Source organism: Orcinus orca, chromosome X (genome assembly GCF_937001465.1).
Source record: "Orcinus orca chromosome X, mOrcOrc1.1, whole genome shotgun sequence".
Lineage (NCBI taxonomy): Eukaryota > Metazoa > Chordata > Mammalia > Artiodactyla > Delphinidae > Orcinus > Orcinus orca.
In genome coordinates, this window is record NC_064580.1 from 100,837,545 (window position 1) to 100,850,744 (window position 13,200).

The window sequence follows — 13,200 nt, forward strand, 5'->3', positions numbered from 1 at the left end:
GGCCACGGCGGAGAGAGCCGGGCCCAAGAGCGATCAGGAGAGGACGGGAGGAACGGCTATCACGGGCTCCACTCAGAGCACAGGAGGCAAAAAGCCCACGAGGCCTGGCTCCCCCTCAAAGGGTCTCCCCACCGCCGGCCCCCACGTCGGGCTGGGCTGGCACTGCTGCTTCTCGGGGGTGAGGTGGGGCGCCGAGTGATCACGTCACGGGCGGTTGGCTTCACGGAGGCCGGAGCCCAGACCGGGCCCTGGTGCCGGTGCAAGCGGCCCGGGCCCGATCCCTTTCCACTCTCCCCGCCCCCGCAGGACACGGACCTCAAATGCTACGTACCGATCACCTAGGGTAACCGTACACAGATGCTCGTCCATGCACCTCTTTCTTCCGGCCCCCCAGTCAGGATCCGACTCGAGAGCCTTTCCTACCGTGGCCAAGAACTCCGGCACAGTACACCAGTGTCCCCGTGCCACGATCCCACCTGGGAGTCCCTCCTTCTTGAGCCTTGCTGAACTAGCAGAATCACTGACTTTTTCCTCTGATGAAATAGACTATTTCGGACGGGGGAAGGGGAGGGAACAGAAGAGCACGCACTCACCCAGAACACCAGCGCCTGGAGATGACCGACGTCCCCGGTTTCCCTCTTCCTCCTTTCCTTCCGCTCTGCCTCCTCTGCAACGAGAGAGAACCGAACGCCCATCACTCAGTGTGGGACCACCACGGTGCCGGTGAACGGGGGGCTGGGGGGGTGCGCGTACACCCCCGCCCGCGCAACCTCGAGAGAGAGTGCCTCCGGTTCCTACTCGAGTGTACCGGCACCCCCGGGCCAACCAAAAACTTCCGAACGAGGCGCAAGCGTGAAGAATCAACTCCACGCGTCCTTCGGAAATGGCACGGATGCCAGCCGGGGCAGGGGGGTCGTTAGACAGAAGCAGTTTGTACACAAAGAAGCGCGTCCAGTGAAAACCTTGATCCCGTCATCCCCCTAAATCTCCTTCCGGCGGGAAGCACAGCCATCACACCCTGGTGTTGACAGGCGCGGAGCTTGTCTCCTCGGCTCTGCACACGTGCGACTATGGCGGGACACCCCGAGGTATCTTGGCAAGCCCGCGCGCGTCCTCCACAACTTCCCAGCAGTTCCTAGGACGCGTGGGTAAAGGGGCACCCACTCGTCTCCCCTCTGGCCGCACAAAGGTCCACCGCACGTACTTTCCGGGCATTAAGGGAACGTGCTCTGGGCCGTGGCCCACATGAGATCTACCCTGCTCCTCTCCTCTGGGTGGGCGCCGACGCCGGAGAACGTACCCTGGTCACGCTCACCCACACCCTGGTAACGACAGACTCAGTGGCCCGCGCCTCAGAGCCACTTCCGTGGGAGACAGAAGAGGAGAGGAAGGAACAGGGCGGAAGCCTAGCGTCCAAAGAGGAGGGGCACGTGAGACACCCTACGCTCCTGCCTCCGGGCACAGACAAGGGCACCCTACCCTGGGCAGCTGTCCGAAAAGAAACGGAGGGGACCTAGCAGGACACGACGTCGACTCCGCACAGACGCGCCGACGCCACGGCACGCCTATAGCGCCGTGAGAGCAGCCGAAAAGGCAGAAGACTACCTATCGCTACGTGAGCCTGCTGGGGCCGGGGAGCAGGCGACATGCACACAGCCCTCTGCGGCCCGTTGCCCCCACCTGCATTCAACCCCGGGAGCACACATACGCACGCAGAAATGACGCGTGCTTCCCTCCGCAGACGGGGACAACTTGGGAGCGGCCATCGAGCAACGGCGAGGGCTTTGGCTTTGACCGGGAGAAAGTTCTATCCACAGCGGCACCCCCGAGGCGGTTACAGGGAGAAGGTACAAGAGAAGGGACCTTTTGTACACGCCCTGTAGGCGCACGTACACGAGCTTACGCACGATGCACACGTGATACGCACGACGCACACGTGATACGCACGCGCGCCCACGCACACGTTCGTGTACCTGCGTGCTTACGAATGAACGAGTGGAGCAGGGAACGAGTGAATGAACCGACGAACGAGTCCGGGGGGGTTTGAGGCGAGAGTACAGACACACTCCCATGGAGAGCTCCCCAGAAGGGTCTACTGAACTGATGGCCCTCCCCAGGGTCATCTGTCTGTGCGGATGGAGGGGAGCCGCTGGGATGTACACCTGTCCCAGCAACGCCAAACCACCTCCCTGCACCCCCGACCCCGGGCACTCCGTGGCAGAGTGACCGCCTGACGCCCCTGGAGGTGAGCAGGGGCAATGTGCCCCAGCTCCCTTGGGTCCCCGTCAGTGCCTCCCGCTGCCACAGTGGCCTAGACCCTCTCGGGCCTGCTCCTGAGCCCTTAAGCCAGTTCACGTAGCGGGATGAGAACAGCAGAGAGGCAACCACGCAGGAAGACGAGGAACCCAGGTCCCTGTGCCAGCTCTGGCTCTGAATCAATGTCCTGAGAGGGCCAGGGTTCTGCCCGACACGACCCAGGTGGATGCCCGTCCCCAGGTGTGCAGACATGACAGGGTCCCGGTCGCCAGGACCTGTGGGCCAGGCAACGTGGACTCCAGACCCCTCCCAGAGGGGTGTGGAGATGGACCCACCGAGGCACGGATTCCTTGGGAGGTCTTTACCTGTGCGCTCCTACTGCCAAGGAGAAGCCCCAAAAGGAAGAGACACCGCCTCCCCCAACCCCCCAGTAGGTCCCAGCCCACTCGGAAGGCTTGGGTGGCTCTTGGGCCTCCCTGGGCCTTTTTCCCTGGGCCTTTTTTGATCCGCAAAGGGCGGAGGGAGAGGCCACGCTCGCGAAGGCGCTGGGCATTTCTGGAGCAACAGTGCCATCAAGCGGAAGCTTTTTCAGCACGGCCTCCAGCCCCTGCCTGTGCATACCGTGGGGAAGGCCCGTGACGGGGAGGAGGGCTGGCTTCGGGGCACTGGGAGGATTCCCGGGCCGAACCTGGCCGCCCGGCACGCCTCCGCGGTAGGTGTGGAAGCCACACGCGGTGGGGTTCGGGGCCGGGCTCGCCCACCGAGGAGCCCCTGGCTGCCAGGCCCGCCGCGCTCCCCACCCTCGGGGCCGTGGCCTCGGCAGCCGCCATGTTCAGGAACAGGGAGCTGAAGCTCCCACCCCAGGGCATCTGGCCCCTGGATCCTGGCCCTCCCTGCAGGAGCGAGGCCGGCCAGTGGGGTCCCTGGGGTCTCAGGGCCACCGGGGACCCAGGACCCGCTGCCGGTGCCCCGGCGGAGGCCCCGGGCCCAGCCACCGTGGACCACGGGGAAAGGGGAGGAGGTGGCCGCCCGGTCCCCTGTCGGGGGCAGCACCCTGCAGACAGCCCGGAGAACGTGTCCTCGTTAGTGCTTGCTCCCAGACGCAGACGAGGAAGAGCAATGCAGGGGCGCTGTGCACGTTCCACCCTCTCACAGTTGGATCTGGGTTTCGGTTTCTCTACTTCTTGCTCCCGCCATAGAGAGTCCCGATCCCAGGCCCCGCCGCATCCCGTGAGGCCCTTCCTGTGCCGCAGGACACAGGGTGCCCAGGACCCACTGGCGATGGGACGCCAAGTGGGCCACGATCGATCGGTACGCAGAGAGGGACGGCACCGTCCGCAGCGAGGGGATCCCGGTCCGTTTTCCGCACCCGAGCTCACCTCGGGAACAGGAACTCCGCGGCCGGGGGACGCCCTATTCCTCGGCCTCCCTCCCCGTGGACGACCCGGGGGCCCTCTCGTTTGGGGAAGACTCCTGGGAGTTTTCACAAGCGGCTCCACGTTCTGCAGGTGCCGCCGTTGGCCCCGGCCAGAGGGGCACGCTGAGGGCACCTGCGGCGGGCCACCAGTCAGAGCGCCTAGCTACCTCAGGACCCGGCCCCAAGGAAAGGCTCTGCCCACGTAAGATGGCCTGACAACGTGTCGGGCGACTCACAGGCGCGAAAGGAGAGGGGCGCGGGGAGGGTTTCAGCGCCCTTCCAGGAGGGGTACGTGTGGAGGGAGGGAGGGGTCCAGCCTGGAGACTTGCTCCCAGTCGGAAGCCCTCCCCCACACCGCACCCCGCCCCGGGACCGGACCCCCACACACACACCAGCCCACCACGCACCCCCGCCCCGGCAGATAAGAGCTGGGCAAAAGGGCAGGAACGGGCCACCGCACAGCTTGCTCCAGAAGCGGCCTATCGGGTCAGCCGGGGACTCGAAGGCACCGCCGCGTGCCCAGGAGTATGCACCTCGTTCCCGGCCTTGGCAGACAAGCTGGACGAGTGGTGGTCATGGGGGAGAGGGTGGTCAAGGGGGCGGGGGGGGGGGAGGCGTTCCTCTCAGTCCATCAGAGGTGAGCTTCAGGCAGCTTCTTCAGACCCCTTCCCCTTGATTCCCTGGCTGGGCTGCAGGTGCAAGCACACGGCCGAGACCCGGAGGGCCAGGCCGGAATGCAAGCCGGGGCCTTTCCTGCTCATCGCTGAACTGAGGCTCAGGGCCTCGTGGGGAGAAAGCTGAAGCCTGCTGCAAATGCACGGCCCGGGGGTCCACTCGGCGGGGCTCTGCTCAGCTCCTCTCCTCTCCTCTCGTGTCCTGCCCTCTCCTCTCCGGGAGCCCCGTCCGGGAGCCCTCGGGACAGGCCAGGTCAGGCCTGGGCCACCATCCCGGAGACCGCGCGAGACGGCAGCGCAGCCACCGACTGACTGGACTCTTCGGCTCAGGTGAAGGCCTCCTCCTGCGGTGGCTCCTGCGTCCCGCGAGCGCCGTCCCCTTCTGGACTCGGACTGCCAGCTCTCGCTGGGCCTCGGGCGCCCTCGGCACTGGGTAGCCAGGCTCCACGTGTCGTCTCTGAGCTGGACAGAAGAAGGTCGGTGGGCCCGCCTCGGCCGCTGCCGCCAAGGGCGGCGGAACTCCCGTTGCCCGCGGTGGTCTCTGGCTGGGCCGCACCGCGGCCCAGAGAGGCTTCCGGGGCCCTGGGCCCGCCTAGGCCGAACCTCCTCTGGCGCCGAGGGGAAGGGACACGCGGCCAAATGCCCGCAGAACCGCGGCCCGGCCTCCTTCGGAGCAGCTTCCTCTAGTCCCGCCCAGACGTGGCGGCCACCAGGGTCCACCGAGACTCCACTTCCTGTAGCCCCACACGCCAGGCGGCCGGGCTGTGCGCCTTGTGCCACTGCCCGTCTCTGGAGCGTCCACGGCGCCGCCGGGCCTTGGGCCACGCTTCCCGCCCCTTCCCAGGCGGAGCCCTTGACTTCCCGGGGCCACTGTCCAGTGTTCCCGACTTCGATCCTTCGTCACTCCTCCCCAGGAAGGGACGGGTACAGGGTTCGCGGGATCGGCGGACCCGTTCCTCTTGATTGGCACTACTGCACCACGAATGCCAACCTGCCCTGCCCCTTCCCCTCCCCCAGGCCCTCTCCCTCTGCCCTTTGCCGAGGGAAAAACGAAATGCCAACCTCTGCCCAACCTGCCAAAGGCAGGATGGCTCATCAACCCGGCCACTTCAGAGGGGCGCGCCTCAAACTCTGGCCCTGCATCCTGCGGGGCCTCGTCTCTGTGGGGTCCTCTTAGCCTGCCGTTAGGACTCCCCATCCAGGCACCCAGCCGTTGGACCGGCAGCTGTGTCTTTAGCAGCCCACATTTGCCTAACGCCTCGGGAAACACTCTGAGTGTGAGCACAGAGATCCAGTCACGTCTGGCCGGTGCCCGGCGAGGCACCTTCTCACCAGTCACCGAGGGGCAAGCAGCCCGAAGCAAAGGGCCGGCAGCCCACAGCCACAGACGCGGTGCGGGACGAGCTCGGCCTCCTATGCCAAGACGATGGACTTCCCCCGAGGACCTGGCTCTTCTCCCGCGGCGGCCCGGGGGCGGGAGGGTGGCAGTGGGGTTTGCTGTTCAGGCGTGGACGGTGGCACGCACGGGTCCGTCGGGAGGGCCGCCGGGCGCTGCCCCAGAGACGCCGGAGCGGGTCAGTCTCCTGACACCGCCCAGGGGAAGGCCAGGGATGGGAAGACACCCCCGGGGTGGGTGTGTGGGTGGGTGTAGGCTCCCGCCAACTCGCTGTGCTTTACACCTCGGAGCGACTGGGAGCCACCGCGGACTCCTCTTTAGTTTCTTTGCGGTGCACTGGCGAATGTGGTTTAGACACAGGTTCCTGCCCTTAAGCATCCTCTCAGCGCCTGCCTGGTCGCACTGACTTGGGTGGAGGGCGGGGTGGGCCACTGGGGGCACTGCCGCCACCGGCCCCACCCATGTTGGCTCAAGGAACACACTCTGGATGCCAAGTGCTCCGCGGACACGAGGCCTTGGAAAGAGAAGAGAGCTCTGGTCCACCGCCGCCTCGGGAAGCACCACGCGTCCTCCGTGCTGAAAAGAACCGGAGGGACGGGGCGGGACGGGACGGGATCGCATCTTCTCTCCTTTTCCCTGGCTTTTGTCTCAGCACGCCTTCCTCTCTTTCTCTAACTCCGAATCTGCTGCGCCTCCGGGCCTTGGCAATTCTTTCAAGCCGCGGTACCGAGGTGCGTCGAGGAAAGAAAAGCCGCAAGAGCCCCGCCGTGCTCAGTGCACGTCTTCCGGGACCCACGCCCCACGCCGGAGGACTTGACTCGACGCCCAGATATTACCGTGAAGGGCTCTTGGGATGGCCAAACAGGGTCCTCTGGAAGGCAGTGTCACCCCAGAAATGCCACGCTGCCCTTGCTGCTCGAACCCTGCCTCCGCCCTTCGCTAACCACGGAACGTCAGCCGCGCCGCCGACCCCTCGCTAAACCACGGCGCCACCCGCTCACCAGCCCGCCTGGAGAAGCCTTCAATTACTCTGAGCCAGGGTAGGAGGCGTCCTCCTCCCGGCAAGACTGTTTCAACAGAAGACAGGAAGGAGAAGGGAGAAACAGAGACAGAAAGAAAACACCTCCGGCTGCCGGTCACGCACCCACTCAGGCGACATGTCCCACACGGAAGAAGGGGACGTACACCTCCTGGAAGGCCCCACACTGTCAAGTTCCTTGGTTTGTCAAGAGGCAGACTTGGGGAGTGCAAGGAGCCCCACAGAGGGCTGCCCCGTGCCAAACCTCCACGCCGCCCAGCGGGCGCCCCCTCTTCATCATCCCGCAAGGGCACGTCCCCGAGTCCTTCCTGGCTTGGTGGAGGGCCACGGCGGAGAGAGCCGGGCCCAAGAGCGATCAGGAGAGGACGGGAGGAACGGCTATCACGGGCTCCACTCAGAGCACAGGAGGCAAAAAGCCCACGAGGCCTGGCTCCCCCTCAAAGGGTCTCCCCACCGCCGGCCCCCACGTCGGGCTGGGCTGGCACTGCTGCTTCTCGGGGGTGAGGTGGGGCGCCGAGTGATCACGTCACGGGCGGTTGGCTTCACGGAGGCCGGAGCCCAGACCGGGCCCTGGTGCCGGTGCAAGCGGCCCGGGCCCGATCCCTTTCCACTCTCCCCGCCCCCGCAGGACACGGACCTCAAATGCTACGTACCGATCACCTAGGGTAACCGTACACAGATGCTCGTCCATGCACCTCTTTCTTCCGGCCCCCCAGTCAGGATCCGACTCGAGAGCCTTTCCTACCGTGGCCAAGAACTCCGGCACAGTACACCAGTGTCCCCGTGCCACGATCCCACCTGGGAGTCCCTCCTTCTTGAGCCTTGCTGAACTAGCAGAATCACTGACTTTTTCCGCTGATGAAATAGACTATTTCGGACGGGGGAAGGGGAGAGCACAGAAGAGCACGCACTCACCCAGAACACCAGCGCCTGGAGATGACCGACGTCCCCGGTTTCCCTCTTCCTCCTTTCCTTCCGCTCTGCCTCCTCTGCAACGAGAGAGAACCGAACGCCCATCACTCAGTGTGGGACCACCACGGTGCCGGTGAACGGGGGGCTGGGGGGGTCCGCGTACACCCCCGCCCGCGCAACCTCGAGAGAGAGTGCCTCCGGTTCCTACTCGAGTGTACCGGCACCCCCGGGCCAACCAAAAACTTCCGAACGAGGCGCAAGCGTGAAGAATCAACTCCACGCGTCCTTCGGAAATGGCACGGATGCCAGCCGGGGCAGGGGGGTCGTTAGACAGAAGCAGTTTGTACACAAAGAAGCGCGTCCAGTGAAAACCTTGATCCCGTCATCCCCCTAAATCTCCTTCCGGCGGGAAGCACAGCCATCACACCCTGGTGTTGACAGGCGCGGAGCTTGTCTCCTCGGCTCTGCACACGTGCGACTATGGCGGGACACCCCGAGGTATCTTGGCAAGCCCGCGCGCGTCCTCCACAACTTCCCAGCAGTTCCTAGGACGCGTGGGTAAAGGGGCACCCACTCGTCTCCCCTCTGGCCGCACAAAGGTCCACCGCACGTACTTTCCGGGCATTAAGGGAACGTGCTCTGGGCCGTGGCCCACATGAGATCTACCCTGCTCCTCTCCTCTGGGTGGGCGCCGACGCCGGAGAACGTACCCTGGTCACGCTCACCCACACCCTGGTAACGACAGACTCAGTGGCCCGCGCCTCAGAGCCACTTCCGTGGGAGACAGAAGAGGAGAGGAAGGAACAGGGCGGAAGCCTAGCGTCCAAAGAGGAGGGGCACGTGAGACACCCTACGCTCCTGCCTCCGGGCACAGACAAGGGCACCCTACCCTGGGCAGCTGTCCGAAAAGAAACGGAGGGGACCTAGCAGGACACGACGTCGACTCCGCACAGACGCGCCGACGCCACGGCACGCCTATAGCGCCGTGAGAGCAGCCGAAAAGGCAGAAGACTACCTATCGCTACGTGAGCCTGCTGGGGCCGGGGAGCAGGCGACATGCACACAGCCCTCTGCGGCCCGTTGCCCCCACCTGCATTCAACCCCGGGAGCACACATACGCACGCAGAAATGACGCGTGCTTCCCTCCGCAGACGGGGACAACTTGGGAGCGGCCATCGAGCAACGGCGAGGGCTTTGGCTTTGACCGGGAGAAAGTTCTATCCACAGCGGCACCCCCGAGGCGGTTACAGGGAGAAGGTACAAGAGAAGGGACCTTTTGTACACGCCCTGTAGGCGCACGTACACGAGCTTACGCACGACGCACACGTGATACGCACGCGCGCCCACGCACACGTTCGTGTACCTGCGTGCTTACGAATGAACGAGTGGAGCAGGGAACGAGTGAATGAACCGACGAACGAGTCCGGGGGGGTTTGAGGCGAGAGTACAGACACACTCCCATGGAGAGCTCCCCAGAAGGGTCTACTGAACTGATGGCCCTCCCCAGGGTCATCTGTCTGTGCGGATGGAGGGGAGCCGCTGGGATGTACACCTGTCCCAGCAACGCCAAACCACCTCCCTGCACCCCCGACCCCGGGCACTCCGTGGCAGAGTGACCGCCTGACGCCCCTGGAGGTGAGCAGGGGCAATGTGCCCCAGCTCCCTTGGGTCCCCGTCAGTGCCTCCCGCTGCCACAGTGGCCTAGACCCTCTCGGGCCTGCTCCTGAGCCCTTAAGCCAGTTCACGTAGCGGGATGAGAACAGCAGAGAGGCAACCACGCAGGAAGACGAGGAACCCAGGTCCCTGTGCCAGCTCTGGCTCTGAATCAATGTCCTGAGAGGGCCAGGGTTCTGCCCGACACGACCCAGGTGGATGCCCGTCCCCAGGTGTGCAGACATGACAGGGTCCCGGTCGCCAGGACCTGTGGGCCAGGCAACGTGGACTCCAGACCCCTCCCAGAGGGGTGTGGAGATGGACCCACCGAGGCACGGATTCCTTGGGAGGTCTTTACCTGTGCGCTCCTACTGCCAAGGAGAAGCCCCAAAAGGAAGAGACACCGCCTCCCCCAACCCCCCAGTAGGTCCCAGCCCACTCGGAAGGCTTGGGTGGCTCTTGGGCCTCCCTGGGCCTTTTTCCCTGGGCCTTTTTTGATCCGCAAAGGGCGGAGGGAGAGGCCACGCTCGCGAAGGCGCTGGGCATTTCTGGAGCAACAGTGCCATCAAGCGGAAGCTTTTTCAGCACGGCCTCCAGCCCCTGCCTGTGCATACCGTGGGGAAGGCCCGTGACGGGGAGGAGGGCTGGCTTCGGAGCACTGGGAGGATTCCCGGGCCGAACCTGGCCGCCCGGCACGCCTCCGCGGTAGGTGTGGAAGCCACACGCGGTGGGGTTCGGGGCCGGGCTCGCCCACCGAGGAGCCCCTGGCTGCCAGGCCCGCCGCGCTCCCCACCCTCGGGGCCGTGGCCTCGGCAGCCGCCATGTTCAGGAACAGGGAGCTGAAGCTCCCACCCCAGGGCATCTGGCCCCTGGATCCTGGCCCTCCCTGCAGGAGCGAGGCCGGCCAGTGGGGTCCCTGGGGTCTCAGGGCCACCGGGGACCCAGGACCCGCTGCCGGTGCCCCGGCGGAGGCCCCGGGCCCAGCCACCGTGGACCACGGGGAAAGGGGAGGAGGTGGCCGCCCGGTCCCCTGTCGGGGGCAGCACCCTGCAGACAGCCCGGAGAACGTGTCCTCGTTAGTGCTTGCTCCCAGACGCAGACGAGGAAGAGCAATGCAGGGGCGCTGTGCACGTTCCACCCTCTCACAGTTGGATCTGGGTTTCGGTTTCTCTACTTCTTGCTCCCGCCATAGAGAGTCCCGATCCCAGGCCCCGCCGCATCCCGTGAGGCCCTTCCTGTGCCGCAGGACACAGGGTGCCCAGGACCCACTGGCGATGGGACGCCAAGTGGGCCACGATCGATCGGTACGCAGAGAGGGACGGCACCGTCCGCAGCGAGGGGATCCCGGTCCGTTTTCCGCACCCGAGCTCACCTCGGGAACAGGAACTCCGCGGCCGGGGGACGCCCTATTCCTCGGCCTCCCTCCCCGTGGACGACCCGGGGGCCCTCTCGTTTGGGGAAGACTCCTGGGAGTTTTCACAAGCGGCTCCACGTTCTGCAGGTGCCGCCGTTGGCCCCGGCCAGAGGGGCACGCTGAGGGCACCTGCGGCGGGCCACCAGTCAGAGCGCCTAGCTACCTCAGGACCCGGCCCCAAGGAAAGGCTCTGCCCACGTAAGATGGCCTGACAACGTGTCGGGCGACTCACAGGCGCGAAAGGAGAGGGGCGCGGGGAGGGTTTCAGCGCCCTTCCAGGAGGGGTACGTGTGGAGGGAGGGAGGGGTCCAGCCTGGAGACTTGCTCCCAGTCGGAAGCCCTCCCCCACACCGCACCCCGCCCCGGGACCGGACCCCCACACACACACCAGCCCACCACGCACCCCCGCCCCGGCAGATAAGAGCTGGGCAAAAGGGCAGGAACGGGCCACCGCACAGCTTGCTCCAGAAGCGGCCTATCGGGTCAGCCGGGGACTCGAAGGCACCGCCGCGTGCCCAGGAGTATGCACCTCGTTCCCGGCCTTGGCAGACAAGCTGGACGAGTGGTGGTCATGGGGGAGAGGGTGGTCAAGGGGGCGGGGGGGGGGGAGGCGTTCCTCTCAGTCCATCAGAGGTGAGCTTCAGGCAGCTTCTTCAGACCCCTTCCCCTTGATTCCCTGGCTGGGCTGCAGGTGCAAGCACACGGCCGAGACCCGGAGGGCCAGGCCGGAATGCAAGCCGGGGCCTTTCCTGCTCATCGCTGAACTGAGGCTCAGGGCCTCGTGGGGAGAAAGCTGAAGCCTGCTGCAAATGCACGGCCCGGGGGTCCACTCGGCGGGGCTCTGCTCAGCTCCTCTCCTCTCCTCTCGTGTCCTGCCCTCTCCTCTCCGGGAGCCCCGTCCGGGAGCCCTCGGGACAGGCCAGGTCAGGCCTGGGCCACCATCCCGGAGACCGCGCGAGACGGCAGCGCAGCCACCGACTGACTGGACTCTTCGGCTCAGGTGAAGGCCTCCTCCTGCGGTGGCTCCTGCGTCCCGCGAGCGCCGTCCCCTTCTGGACTCGGACTGCCAGCTCTCGCTGGGCCTCGGGCGCCCTCGGCACTGGGTAGCCAGGCTCCACGTGTCGTCTCTGAGCTGGACAGAAGAAGGTCGGTGGGCCCGCCTCGGCCGCTGCCGCCAAGGGCGGCGGAACTCCCGTTGCCCGCGGTGGTCTCTGGCTGGGCCGCACCGCGGCCCAGAGAGGCTTCCGGGGCCCTGGGCCCGCCTAGGCCGAACCTCCTCTGGCGCCGAGGGGAAGGGACACGCGGCCAAATGCCCGCAGAACCGCGGCCCGGCCTCCTTCGGAGCAGCTTCCTCTAGTCCCGCCCAGACGTGGCGGCCACCAGGGTCCACCGAGACTCCACTTCCTGTAGCCCCACACGCCAGGCGGCCGGGCTGTGCGCCTTGTGCCACTGCCCGTCTCTGGAGCGTCCACGGCGCCGCCGGGCCTTGGGCCACGCTTCCCGCCCCTTCCCAGGCGGAGCCCTTGACTTCCCGGGGCCACTGTCCAGTGTTCCCGACTTCGATCCTTCGTCACTCCTCCCCAGGAAGGGACGGGTACAGGGTTCGCGGGATCGGCGGACCCGTTCCTCTTGATTGGCACTACTGCACCACGAATGCCAACCTGCCCTGCCCCTTCCCCTCCCCCAGGCCCTCTCCCTCTGCCCTTTGCCGAGGGAAAAACGAAATGCCAACCTCTGCCCAACCTGCCAAAGGCAGGATGGCTCATCAACCCGGCCACTTCAGAGGGGCGCGCCTCAAACTCTGGCCCTGCATCCTGCGGGGCCTCGTCTCTGTGGGGTCCTCTTAGCCTGCCGTTAGGACTCCCCATCCAGGCACCCAGCCGTTGGACCGGCAGCTGTGTCTTTAGCAGCCCACATTTGCCTAACGCCTCGGGAAACACTCTGAGTGTGAGCACAGAGATCCAGTCACGTCTGGCCGGTGCCCGGCGAGGCACCTTCTCACCAGTCACCGAGGGGCAAGCAGCCCGAAGCAAAGGGCCGGCAGCCCACAGCCACAGACGCGGTGCGGGACGAGCTCGGCCTCCTATGCCAAGACGATGGACTTCCCCCGAGGACCTGGCTCTTCTCCCGCGGCGGCCCGGGGGCGGGAGGGTGGCAGTGGGGTTTGCTGTTCAGGCGTGGACGGTGGCACGCACGGGTCCGTCGGGAGGGCCGCCGGGCGCTGCCCCAGAGACGCCGGAGCGGGTCAGTCTCCTGACACCGCCCAGGGGAAGGCCAGGGATGGGAAGACACCCCCGGGGTGGGTGTGTGGGTGGGTGTAGGCTCCCGCCAACTCGCTGTGCTTTACACCTCGGAGCGACTGGGAGCCACCGCGGACTCCTCTTTAGTTTCTTTGCGGTGCACTGGCGAATGTGGTTTAGACACAGGTTCCTGCCCTTA

At 66.1% G+C, this 13,200-nt stretch overlaps 1 long non-coding RNA gene across 13 annotated transcripts in view; it reads right to left on the bottom strand.

The window, feature by feature from the left end:
- Nucleotides 1-13,200, bottom strand: part of LOC117198173 (uncharacterized) — a 109,835-nt gene that overhangs the window by 86,050 nt on the left and 10,585 nt on the right. Inside the window, exon 2 of one of the 13 annotated variants that reach the window (XR_007474719.1) lies at nucleotides 594-667. The exons of 11 other annotated variants lie outside the window; for them this stretch is intronic. This is a non-coding gene — a long non-coding RNA (uncharacterized LOC117198173). Of the gene's footprint in view, nucleotides 1-593; nucleotides 668-7,697; nucleotides 7,772-13,200 lie in introns of all 13 variants that reach the window. One more of the 13 variants, XR_007474720.1, reaches the window with a different exon arrangement.